At 38.3% G+C, this 13,541-nt stretch overlaps 1 protein-coding gene across 3 annotated transcripts in view; it reads left to right on the top strand.

Annotated features, from left to right (window-relative positions):
• The window catches only part of LOC126356133 (integrin alpha-PS1), a 535,136-nt gene extending 522,222 nt beyond the window's left edge, over nucleotides 1–12,914 (top strand). For all 3 annotated transcript variants that reach the window (XM_050006842.1, XM_050006841.1, XM_050006843.1), the window contains one exon: nucleotides 11,939–12,914. The gene's annotated coding sequence lies outside the window, so the exon portion shown is untranslated. The remainder of the gene's footprint in view (nucleotides 1–11,938) is intronic.
• The last annotated feature ends 627 nt before the right edge of the window (nucleotides 12,915–13,541 follow it).

Genomic DNA, 13,541 nt, shown 5'->3' on the forward strand with positions numbered 1-13,541 from the left:
GCTGATATGAAACTTCCTGGCAAGAGTGAAAATCTCATTCTGGAAACATCCCCCAGGCTGTGGCTAAGCTATGTCTCTACGATATCCTTTCTTTCAGGAGTGCTACTTGTGCAAGTTTCGCAGGAGAGCTTCTGTAAAGTTTGGAAGGTAGGAGACGAGGTGCTGGCAGAAGTAAAGCTGTGAGTACCGCGTGTGAGTCATGCTTCGGTAGCTCAGATGGTAGAGCACTTGCCCGCGAAAGGCAAAGGTCCCGAGTTCGAGTCTCGGTCAGGCACACAGTTTTAATCTGCCAGGAAGTTTCATATCAGTGCACACTCCGCTGCAGAGTGAAAATCTCATTCTGAATTTGCAAATATATATATGTATCTGTGATGCTCTAGTTTTCTGCCGAAAGAAACTCAATGACAGGTATCTACTTGGAATGCACCTCCATTAAAGATGCCATTTTGAAGGCTACATATAGTACCACCATGTATCAGATTCTCATAAAACTCTAATGGTTGGAGGGGGAATATTCCATGATGTCTCACAACAAATTCTGCATTTTTCAACCAAAACTGGCTGAGAAAAAAAAGTGTTCCATGGTTTATCTGACACCACTTGTGATTGAAAGAAGCTCTCAAAATGGAGTTTTCTGTCTGGAAAGGTTTTTTGGTTATGTTAAGATAGTGTTATATCTTCATAAAGTATTTTTAAAATCATACATGCGAAAAAATTTGTTCTCTTTTTCATTTGAAATAAGCATATTTTTTTCTTGTTTTCACAATAGAAAAGTAAAAGAATTTTATAATTAAACTGTTATTCTTCTTTGGAAATAATTAAAGAACACAAGTTTTCTTATGTTCTTCTTATCATTTGTTAAAAAATCAATTTATGAATAAACTTTCTGCCTTTTTCTAACTGCAGTCATACTCTGATCTCTTACGCATTGGGTCTCTCAAAATAAGTCTGCTGCTGGAAACAATCAGTGTCCTTATGAAATTCGGTTTCCATTTAATTTTTTTGAAGGGCATTGTTGACACTGCGAATTTTTTACATTTCCTGCAGGTTCCAGTCAAAGTTAGATTCACCATTTAATTTGTTTGTTTGATAAAAATGATAGACACTGTTTTCACTACATTCATGAAGACTGTTCAAAAATAATTTTATCTGTTTCTCTACATCAGTGTTTTCCCTTTACACTAGATGCCATTAGATATTATACACTAATTCCAGTACTTTTTGCAATCACCAACACACTTATGGGTTTTAGCTCTGTGAGCTTTGTGTTTTTAATCTCATCTGTGCCTGTAAAACAATGGTCCTTTAACATTTATTTTAGTTCTGGGAGCAGTCAAAAGTTACATGGGGCCATATCTTGTGAATATACAGGCATGGACACTGGGGTATCATTACAGTATTGTTTTTGGTGAAGAATCCAAAACAAGCAACAAAACATAAGCAGGTGCTTTGTTATGGTGCAAAAACCATGAATAGTTTCACCACAAATCCATTTCTTTCTGATTGCCTTAGGCATACAATATTGAACTTCGATGTAACGCTCTTTATTGATTTTCCAATGCCTTAGGCATACAGTATTGAACTTCCATGTAACACTCTTTATTGATTTTCCAACCTTGCAGCAAGAATGCATAGTGCACTATGCTATTTGATTAACACAGTGAGTATAACCTTCATATACAGATGGTTTCCACTGGGACGATTGAGCCTCTGCTTTGACATCATATCTTAAAGTCCATGTTTCATCTCTTCTTGTGAAATATTTCAGTGGGTCAACATTGTTGTTGACTTCTTCTAAAGGCTCCCGAGCAACTTACATTCACCTCTCTTTTTATTCTAAATTCAACAGTTTTGGAAAAGATTTTTGTGCCACATATTTCATTTCTAAAACATCCAAAAAATTTTGTAGCATGAACCAGTTGTTATTCCAACTATCAATGACTTCTGTGATCGTGATCATTCACAATAACTTTTCCATGATTTCATCAGTTAATGATGTGCTGGGCCATCCCTCATCTTCAGTGTCTTTACGGCCTTCTTTGAAATATTTATAACACTTTTAAACCTTTGTTTTAATCATAGAAAACCCTTCAAAAACAATATTTAAAATTACTAAATCTTTCCTGTATTTTTATTCCACTCTAATTACAAAATTTAATGAAAATATCCTTATTAATTTTTATACAAAATGAATAATCACATACGTAAGCTTATTGGCAGCTGACAACAGATACTTTTCAGACATGTTTGCAATACATATTGGTTGTTGTATTTTGTGTCAGGATCTTTGAGTGACATTTGTGTAAAGATTTTTCTGACACTTCCTCAGCACACGAGGCTGGCATTGTCAAAGGTTCACCTTCCATTGCTGGTGGTGGACTAGTGTTAAAGTCCTTGGCTAAAGATTCTATGTACTAATTGGACCAAAATCTGAGCACTTTCGCTACTTTTTACAAATGTGGTTCCCCCTTTCCTGGTCATTACCGTTGTGAGTCTCCTCTTGTTACCTGTTCGCTGCAGCATGGGAATCCAGGATCCATTTACCTTGAGGCTTTCTTCTTTCTTGTTAAAACTATTGTCCTGTTTGTGAATTTCTATGTCTTCCATGAACATAATGCTAGCTTATCTTCATAGTCTTGCATGTCAGCAAATTTTATTGTGTGGTCAGTCTCGTACTATGTGGTTCGATTCCTCCACCTGTTACAATCTGCAGTACACTTTATGTTCGATGATTGTGGGATTGATGGATCCTCCAGTCATTCTAGCGTAGACTTTTCCACATGGTGTATCATGACATGCAAGTGGGTGCCTTTTGTCCTGCACTGATCTGCAACACTCTTCAAACTTCTTGTTTGGTTTGTAAATAGTCTTTACATCATGTTTGGACAATATACAGATGATTGCCTCTGTTACCCTGGTGATGTATGACAGAAAGGCCTTACCTGGCATTTCATCTTCTGATGTGATGTGTCACTGGGTGTGGGCTTTCAGGACACTTATTATGCAACTGATGAAGTGCCAATTGCTCCTTGCATCTCACATCTGAGATGCTGTGGCTCACATATTTGTCTTGCATGTGTTACATGTGTATTAATCATTCCTCATTTCTGGCTCAAGTGATGCTCTGAAAGCTTGTTTAGGTTTTGGTTCATATGTGTAAGTTTTCGATACACACCATAGCCCAGATTCTGACCATTCCTCATAACAAGCACCATTGCAGATAACAAGGGGAGAACAGCAGCAGTAATGGCCACAGAAAAGCCCTTTGACATATGTGTGACAGATACAGATAATTTCTTGTGACAGGTACAAATGATCTCCAGCCACTGACTTGATTCCAGTCCTCCACTAGCAATGGAGAGTAAACCTTTGACAATGCCAGCCACTCTTGCTGGTGAAACATCAGAAAAATCATTAAATAAATGTTGGACAAAAATCTCAAGATCAAAGCCAAATGCCAGTAGTTCATCAAGTGGCCATGAAAGCTTCAAACACTTTGCCAAAATATAAATAAATAAATTACTATGCACAGTGGTGAAATACAAAAAGTGAAATTACATTAATTTTTGAACACACCTTGTATATATTTCCCAAAAAGTGTGATGCAACCTAGCCCTAAGAAGACTAATCCATTCTTACTATATGATCATGGGCCAACTGTCATGTTACTATACTTGAAACATAATGACCATCCTCTAAAGTCTTGCTAACCTAAAATATTGACACATGAATATTGGCAAAACACTTGATATTGTCAGCGTTGATACCTTATTTGCAAAAGTAAAACAGCTGAGTTTTGAGGTAATCTTTTGAAGTAGTTTGAAAGACAAAAGTAGTAAGTTATCTGTGGAACTGAAGTGCACCTAGAAGTTAACTAGTGGCATCTTGTCTTTTTTGCTCTTTTCTTAATTTCTACAGCACTGCTCCCACCTACATTGAAGTACTAAATCTGGAAAAGGAAACACTACAACTGAGCATGCCATGAACAACAAAATTATCATTGTTTTTTTGCAGTAGTTTTGAAACAGTACGTCTTGTTCTTATGCAGAAACCTGGAATATGTGGTGTAATAGGCTTATATGGGTGCAGAATTGGAAGTTATTTTCTATTGCATTCTAGTGACACTTTATCACCACCATATTGCAGTTGGGCAAGATACAAAGTATAAGGATCTTGTGTCAACATGCTTAGACAGTTGAAGTTCAATCTCCAGTTTATATAGAGATCACTACTGATATTATATGCATTGCAACATATTACAAAAAATTAAAGGCCTTCAGTAGTGTATTAATAACATGTGTTTGAAAAGTTCTGTGGAATAGTCTCGGAAAATAAATACTTTCTCTGGCCTTTAGAGTAATCGCCATTAGCTACAACACACTTCTTACATAGGTTGTAAAGCTGTTGGAAACTGTCAGCAAGCACTTCTTGCAGAATCACTCGATGCACTGTGGCCATGCACACATGTGTGGCCATGCATACATATCCGCATCATTACAGGGGTTGAGACCTGGTGGGGAAGAAGATGAACATCATGCCATTGAATGTCGCTGGGTCTCTGGAATGTATTGGTAGCACCAGTTCTTATCTCATCTGTAATGATGCAGATATCTAAAAGCACATGGCCACAGTGCTTTGACTGATTCCAAAAGAAGTGTTTGCTAACAGTTTTCAACTGATGTCAGAAGTGTGATGTAGCCAATGATGATTATTTTAAAGGCCAGTGAAGGTGTTTTGTATGCAATTCTCATTTTCTGGAACCATCCACCAAACTTTTCAGACAAACCTTGTAGTTATCATTCTTATTGTTACAATCAATATTATTTTCATATGAGATGTAATTGCAATTTTTAGCATTAGTTTTAATGTTTTAGTGAGGTATTTTACTTATAGTAGAACTATTAAAGTACATCTGATTAGATGTTCCTAACCTTCTTCCTTTTAGGAAGTAAAAGTTTTTGTAAAATACCTTTGTGTATAATATCACAATTTTAAATATGAAGAAAGTTTGGCAACAATAATTACTTTCACATGAAAAATTATTCGTAACGAGGTATTTATAGTTGAGTCCACTTTATTGTGGACACCTCACTACAGAAGGCTTTCTGCTTGTTTGAACTTAAAAACTGTTGTTCAGTTATCACAGAGTAGCAAAACTTTTGGCAGTGGTACAGTCGAGCACTTCAAAATGCTAACATCCATAAATGGCATCAGCAGTTGGAACACACAAGATGTTTGTGGAAAGAAAAAAGTATTGGCCAGCCATGTGTATCAGCACTAAACATTGGAAGAATTCACCTTTTGTTTGAATGTTGCACATATAAATTGAAGTACACAGCCAGCAGTGAACTACAAATGGGAAAAACATTGGTTTGCCATTTTCTCAAAATAAAGCTGAAATTGAAATCATCATTGTTGTTGTTGTGGTCTTTAGTACAGAGACTGGTTTGATGCAACTCTCCATGCTACCCTATCCTGTGCAAGCTGCTTCATCTCGATGTACCAACTGCAACCTACATCCTTCTGAATCTGCTTGGTCTTCCTCTACGATTTTTACCCTCCATGCTGCCCTCCAATGCTAAATTGGTGATCCCTTGATGCCTCAGAACATGTCCTACCAACCACTCCCTTCTTCTAGCAAAGTTGTGCCACAAATTCCTCTTCTCCCCAATTATACTCAATACCTCCTCATTAGTTACGTGATATTCAGCATTCTTCTGCCACGTCACATTTTGAAAGCCTCTATTCTCTTCTTGTGTGAACTATTTATCATCCATGTTTCACTTCCATACATGGCTACACTCCGTACAAATACTTCCAGAAAATACTTCCTGACACTTAAATCTATACTCGATGTTAACAAATTTCTCTTCTTCACAAACGCTTACCTTGCCATTGCCAGTTTACATTTTGTATTCTCTCTCCTTTGACCATCATCAGTTATTTTGCTCCTCAAGTAGCAAAACTCATCCACTACTTTAAGTGTCTCATTTCCTAATCCAATTCCCTCAGCATCACCTGATTTAATTGGACCACTTTCCATTATCCTCATTTTGCTTTTGTTGTTGTTCATCTTATATCCTCCTTTCAAGACACTGTCCATTCCATTCAGTTGCTGGGCCAGGTCCTTTGCTGTCTGACACAATTACAACTTCATCAACAAACCTCAAAGTTTTAATTTCTTCTCCATCGATTTTAATTCCTACTTTGAATTCTCCTTTTGTTTCCTTTACTGCTTGCTCAATATACAGATTGAATAACATCGGGAATAGGCTACAACCCTGTATCACTCCCTTCCCAACCACTGCTTCCCTTTCATGCCCCTCGACTCTTATAACTGCCAACTGGTTTCTGTACAAATTGTAAATAACCTTTCACTCCCTCTATTTTACCCCTGCCACATTCAGAATTTGAAAGAGAGTATTCCTGTCAACATTGTCAAAAGCTTTCTCTAAGTCTACAAATGCTAGGAACATAGGTTTGCCTTTCCTTAATCTTTCTTCTAAGATAAGTTGTAGGGTCAGTATTGCCTCACATGTTCCAGCATTTATATGGAATCCTAACTGATCTTCCCCAAGATCGGCTTCTACCAGTTTTTCCATTCATCTGTAAAGAATTCATATTAGTATTCTGCAGCCATGACTTATTAAACTGATAGTTCGGTAATTTTCACATCTGTCAACACCTGCTTTCTTTGGGATTGGAATTATTATATTCTTCTTGAAGCCTGAGGGTATTTTGCCTGTCTCATACATCTTGCTCACCAGATGATAGAGTTTTGTCAGGGCTGGCTCTCCCAAGGCTATCAGTAGTTCTAATGGAATGTTGTCTACTCCTGGGGCCTTGTTTCGGCAGGTCTTTCAGTGCTCTGTCAAACTCTTCATGCAGTATTGTATCTCCCATTTCATCTTCATCTACGTCCTCTTCCATTTCCATAATATTGCCCTCTAGTTCATTGCCCTTGTATAGACCCTCCATGTACTCCTTCTACCTATTTTCTTTCCCTTCTTTGCTTAGATCTAATTTTCCATCTGAGCTCTTGATATTCATACAAGTTGTTCTCTTTTCTCCAAAGGTCTCTTTTAATTTTCCTGTAGGCAGTTTCTGTCTTACCTCTAGTGATACAGTATCACTCCGCTTTTACCTTCCCGGAATTAACGTTTTCCCGCTGTTTACAATTTTTTTTTTATCATTCCCGTCAAATTTCCTATGTCCACAATGTTGATTTGCACCCAATTTCGCGTAAACGTATTTATAATTTTCGTGCGATTTACGCATTATGAAAAAATATTTGTCGAGGAAAAAATTGACACTGACATGATGTTGGCCATCCAGTAGTCTTTACAAATATCACGTGGTTAAGTCTCTTGACACCAGGGCACTCTACTCAGCAGATTTGAACAGATAAACTTGTACAAAAGTTGGTACAATTTGTGCCGTATCCCCTGTCACTGCCAAGCACTACTTGGCATGATGGCTGATTGGAATAACTAGATTCATTCGAATAAAGATATCATGACCATTCATAACTATTTCCAAACTCTCTACCATGCAAATGCCGTTTTGTGATTGTTGTGATCATTGTGACACCTTTGTCGAACCATACTTAGCGTGTTTCAGCGTTTGGCCTCTTGTAGCGCTAGTGGACAGCATGATTCACTTTACGTTGCTCAAGTGTTTTTATTTTAAACACAATGCTGACTACAAATTTTTTTCATGCTGAGCAAAATGTGTTTCAAGAATTTATTCTCATTGTCTGGTGCAGTATTTTCGTGTTATGTTACACAAACTGTGTGAGTGATAGCTTGCATGTGTGTGGCTTTCTACATAAGTGAGGAGGCACACTACCTGATAACCTCAAAAAGATGACTACAGTGCATGAGAGGCAGAATAACACATATTCAAACACCACACATAATACTTATGTACATATTTGCACTTGACAACGAGAAAAATTCTTGAAATGCGTCATTAAACATGGAAAAACTACATAACTAGTGCAGTATTTCATTATTTAAGTAATGAATGACAGCTGTAGACTTCCCAAAAACATCGATTATGTCGTTTGAAATTAAAAATTCTTGAAACATATCTTCAAGCATGAAAAGTACATGACAAGTGCAGTATTTCATTATTTAAATAATGAATGACAGCTGCAGGCTTTCCAAAAACATCCATTATGATGTTTGAAATAAAGTCAAACGTTTCTACTTCCCAGACAGTTATCAAATCCAGTTACATCAGTAGTTTTTATTAGATAATAACCATTATTGATGCCTGTTATGTACATATATCATACATAAAGCGTGAAAATGCCAGGGGCTACCTTATACGTAACTTTTACAGCTTAAAATGTTATTTCCCGCATTTTACATTTTCACACATTTTACATAATTTTTTTGAAATCTCTTGAAAAGTGTAAAAGCGGGGTTTCACTGTACATGCCTCTACATCCTTACAATTGTCCTCTAGCCATCCCTGCTTAGTCATTTTGCACTTCCTGTTGATCTCATTTTTGAGATGTTTGTATGCCTTTTTGCCTCCTTCATTTATATATTTTCTCCTTTTGTCAATTAAATTCAATATCTCTTCTGTTACCCAAGGATTTCTACTAGCCCTCGTCTTTTTACCTACTTGATCCTTTGCTGCCTTCACTATTTCATCTCTCAAAACTACCCATTCTTTTTCTACTGTATTTATTCCCCCTGTATTTATCAATTGTTCCCTAATGCTCTCCCTGAAACTCTCTACAACTTCTGGTTCTTTCAATTTATCCATGTCCCATCTCCTTAATTTCCCACCTTTTTGCAGTTTCTTCAGTTTTAATCTACAGGTCATAACCAATAGATTGTGGTCAGAGTCCACATCTGCCCCTGTAAATGTCTTACAATTTAAAACCTGATTCCTAAATCTCTGTTGTAACATTAGATAATCTATCTGAAACCTTCTGATGTCTCCAGGCCTCTTCCACATATACAATCTTCTTTCATGATTCTTAAACCAAGTGTTAACTTTGATTAAGTTATGCTCTGTGCAAAATTCTACCAGGCAGCTTCCTCTTTCATTCCTTACCCCCATTCTGTATTCACCTGCTACTTTTCCTTCCCTTTCTTTTCCTGCTATCGAATTCCATTTTCATCTCCCCCCCCCCCCCCCCCACTATCTGAATAATTTCTTTTATCTCATCATACATTTCTTCAATCTCTTAGTCATTTGCGGGGCTAGTTGGCTTATAAACTTGTACTACTGCGGTAGGTGTGGGCCTCGTGTCTATCTTGGCTACAATAATGTGTTCACTATGCTGTTTGTAGTAGCTTACCCACACTCCTATTCTTTTTATTCATTAGTAAACCTAATCCTGCATTACCCCTATTTGATTTTGTATTTATAACCCTGTATTCACCTGACCAAAAGTCTTCTTCCTCCTGACATCGAACTTCACTAATTCCCGTTACATCTAGCTTTAACCCATCAATTTTCCTTTCTAAATTTTCTAACCTACCTGACCTATTAAGGGATCTGACATTCCATGCTCTGATTCATTGAACATCAATTTTCTTTCTCCTCATAACGACATCCTCCTGAGTAGTCCCTGCCCAGAGACCCGAATGGGGTACTATTTTACCTCCAGAATATTTTAACCAAGAGGACGCCATCACCATACAGTAAAGCTCCACGCCATCGGGAAAAATTACGGCTGTAGTTTCCCCTTGCTTTCAGCCGTACACAGTACCAGCACAGCAATGCTGTTTTAGTTAGTGTTACAAGACCAGATCAGTCAATCATCCAGATTATTGCCCCCGCAACTACTGAAAAGGGTGCTGCCCCTCTTTGGGAACCACACGTTTGTCTGGCCTCTCAACAGATACCCCTCTGTTGTGGTTGCTATCCATATCGCTGAGGCTTGCAAGCCTCCCCACCAATGGCAATGTCCATGGTTCATTGGGGGGGGGGGGTAAAATTTTAATGAAATCATACATAATTAAAATTTTATAGGAAGGCTATGTCAGGTGTACTGTAGTGATCACCACTCAGGTTCAGGATTTTAGTGGGTACTGAGGCTGAGCAAGTGAGGTGGTGACACTACATGTGTAACAGTCGAGCTCAGGGAGCCGGCAAGGGGGCTGTTATATGGCTGAAGGCATCATTTAAATGGCATTGCCTGGAAATACATTTATTGTTCGTGATTTTACAACATGGACTGTTGTTTCCAGTGTGGTGAAAGACAGTGTGATGCGCCCCGTGCATGGTGAGGAATGTGAATGCGGCACTCTGGAAGCTGCAGGCTTTGGCATAGGTCAGGACCCAACAGTGATGTGCAATTAGTCGGGTCAGGGTTCTGCATGCAAAAGCATACAGTGGCTCACCAACAGTGAGTACAGCACACTCCAGCACTCCTATGATGGACACGCACTTAGGCCATATACTGTGACAGCATACTATGGACGACGGGTGTCGAGAAGGCCGAAGCCCAAATGCATCCAGCAACACAGTGTACAACCAGGGAGCTGGTACCACGTACAGTCAGTGGCAGTGCCTCACCCTTATGGTTGAAGGTTGCAGCTTGCAGTTACCTGATATGGCTCTTTACCAGGGGAAGATACAGGTTGTTTATATCTTCTGTCAGTCACAAATATGACCAAATAGCAGTGGCAGCATGCAGTGACTAAGTCCCACCACAGGCAGCAGGCAACACATCTTATGATCTGCCACCCAGTTTACCCTGTTACTAGTGAGACCGTTATTCTGTTGGATTCCTTCTGAAAGGGTGGTACGTAAGCTGGACACTACATCACAGTGGCAGGCAGTCATCTGCCCTCATTAACTGAAGGTGTCAGTGGTGTTGTCCCCACTGTGTTGTCACAGTTGCTGTCAGTTTTCCCTGCCTCAGCACTTTCCATCAGTAGTAGGACGCCATGGAGTGGCTGAGCTCAATTTACAAATACATGTTATTATTCAGTACTGCGATGCACACAGAATGACATATTGGTTGCTGTCACACTATGCCATTTGCACTCCTTGCTTATGGCTTGGCTCAATGTGGCAATGCATTGCTAATGGCACCTTGCCTTCTGCAACATTGATTGTGTCACGCAGTAGTAGCCGGACGTGGTCCTCTGCCATCTGCACCAAGTAATAATTTTGAAAATTTATACATGCACCCAGGAATTAGATCTGTTGTGCAACAGTATGAATTGTGCTATGACAGTGCTGGAAGTCATGGAGGAAGAAATATTTTGTATACACCTCACTTTGTGATGCATCAACCTTCCACACATGTGGCAAGATTAAGTGACACATGTGAATATGGAAGACAGAGAAGCTTATGTGGGTGATCGAACATCAGTGCGGCTTGCTAAAAGCTAGGGTGATGTGTGTGATGTCAGTACAAAAACTGCATGGCATAGCTTTCTTCACTGAGCCAAGTATTTCAACAGACATTTACCTGGACAACTTTGAGATATGGCTGGTGTCACAGCTTGGTATAGATTCCACAGATTACATATTTCACACTTTATGGTGTGGAGGGTTTGCATATTTTTAAATCAATGTCTTCCAAAGCATTGGGTTGATCATACTGGACATGGCAATGCTATGTTCTGCTCTTGGCCACCTACATCTTCCTGTGTTGACACCCTTTGATTTCTTTTTTATGGGGTTATGTGAAAGACTTTGTGTTTGTGTCTGATTTTGCTAAAAACATTTTCAGAACTCAAAATACATTATTTTTATGTGCTCAAGCGGATGACTTCACATATGCTTAAGATTAAAACGAAATGGATTATCAACTAGATTTTATTTGTTGTCAACTACCTTGATGTTTTATTATGATCTGTTATCAGCTATGTGTGCTCTGTGGAACATATCTTTTCTTAATTTTTCTTGATTTATCATTTTCTTGATACCTAATATGTCACAAATGATGTTAATGTTACAGTGCTCTCTAGGGCTGTGATATCCACAGAAACTGTTGTTGCTGAGGCAGATCCACCATTGCTGAAGCAGATGCGCTTCTGTCTCTCAGATGAAGAAGAGAGAAGAAGAGGAAATGAAGTTAGTGTTGCTGTTGCTGATGCTGTGCAGACTGTGATAAAACATTTTTTAAGCATGATTGTGACAGGACACTCATTGGTGTACGCTGTGTGCTTATAGAGTCCATTATTAGATAATGGGGCACAATGAAGACTGTTGCAACATTTCTTCCTTTGAGGAGAGCATAAATTTGTGGAACTGTTAAGCATGGAAGCAGTTGTCAAAAGACTACAATATATTTAATTGCCTGCTTCAGTGTTTCAACAGATCGATAAATTGTGTGAAGAAAACTGCTGCACCTAGGAAGTGTGCAATATTTTTTTAATGTACTTTATAAGTGCTTTTGGATTACCTTTCTCAGTAAGTGTATTGGAAACACACTGTTACACTGCTGTTTTGGCACTGATATAGTAAATTTCCTACACACTGTGCACTAAATGCTGTTTGGGAAAGGGAAATATTAGGCACCTGAATTACATACATATGAACACAAAACAATTTTCTCATAATAATGAGCAGTGAGAGTTAAAAATATCAAAACTGCAGTTAGAGAGGTACTGGTAAATTTTCTAGGTATACATGACTTTTTTTATGAGGCCTCTAAACTGGAAACTGAAGTTCTCCAGCTTATTTAATTATTCATCAGTTAGAGGCATGAAGATATCAACCATGAGCAAAAAATGCAATTGAAATGATGGTATGCTGTTTTTACTGTGCCACTGTGTGGCTGTTGTACTGTAAAAGCTCATATGTGCCTAATGAATCTCACTTTCAAGACTTTTGTAAAGTAAAAAAAGAATAATTTGTATGTATTATGTACATATGTATATGTAATTTTACTTGTGAATATCTTATTAAAATTTTGTAATTATTGTTTTAAATATTTTGATATTTATTCAGTGGCTGTAAACTTTGTTTTTATTATACTGTAAAGTCCTGGATGGAATAGGCGTAATTTAAGAACCACGCACTCTTTTGTTTAAGCAATGAATGATCAGCTGGCACGTAAATAAGACTGGAAACATCACTCAAATTTCAGTGTGTACTCCTTTGGTCATATAAGCATGGCTATACAGGGTGTTCAGAATTCCCCTTACAAACTTCTAGGACTTGCAGAGGAGGGTGAGCACATAATATTTTGGGTAGGAACTCATGTCAGGAAACATACCGTTTCCATGCTACAGCCATTTGAAAATGTGTTTGCTTGGTAGGTATACAGCAGGACAGTCATGTTGGAGAATTGTTATATCGGATTGGCTGATGTCATTTCATCCTATCCTTTCTCGCTGACCTCGTTTGAGTCTCATTCACATGTCTGTGAGTTTAGAGCAATATGATTGAGTACACATTTGCAGCATTCACTGACATGGTCCTTGTGAATGGCAAAGCTCATGGTAATGGAAGAGCTGCTTGTCACCTTTATTAAGATCATTCACCACAATGTATGACTCCATTGCATACTTTTTTGCCACAATTATGCAATGGCTTTGAGAAATGGTACCTTCAGT

The sequence above is a fragment of the Schistocerca gregaria genome, chromosome 3, assembly GCF_023897955.1.
Source record: "Schistocerca gregaria isolate iqSchGreg1 chromosome 3, iqSchGreg1.2, whole genome shotgun sequence".
NCBI classification, from domain to species: domain Eukaryota; kingdom Metazoa; phylum Arthropoda; class Insecta; order Orthoptera; family Acrididae; genus Schistocerca; species Schistocerca gregaria.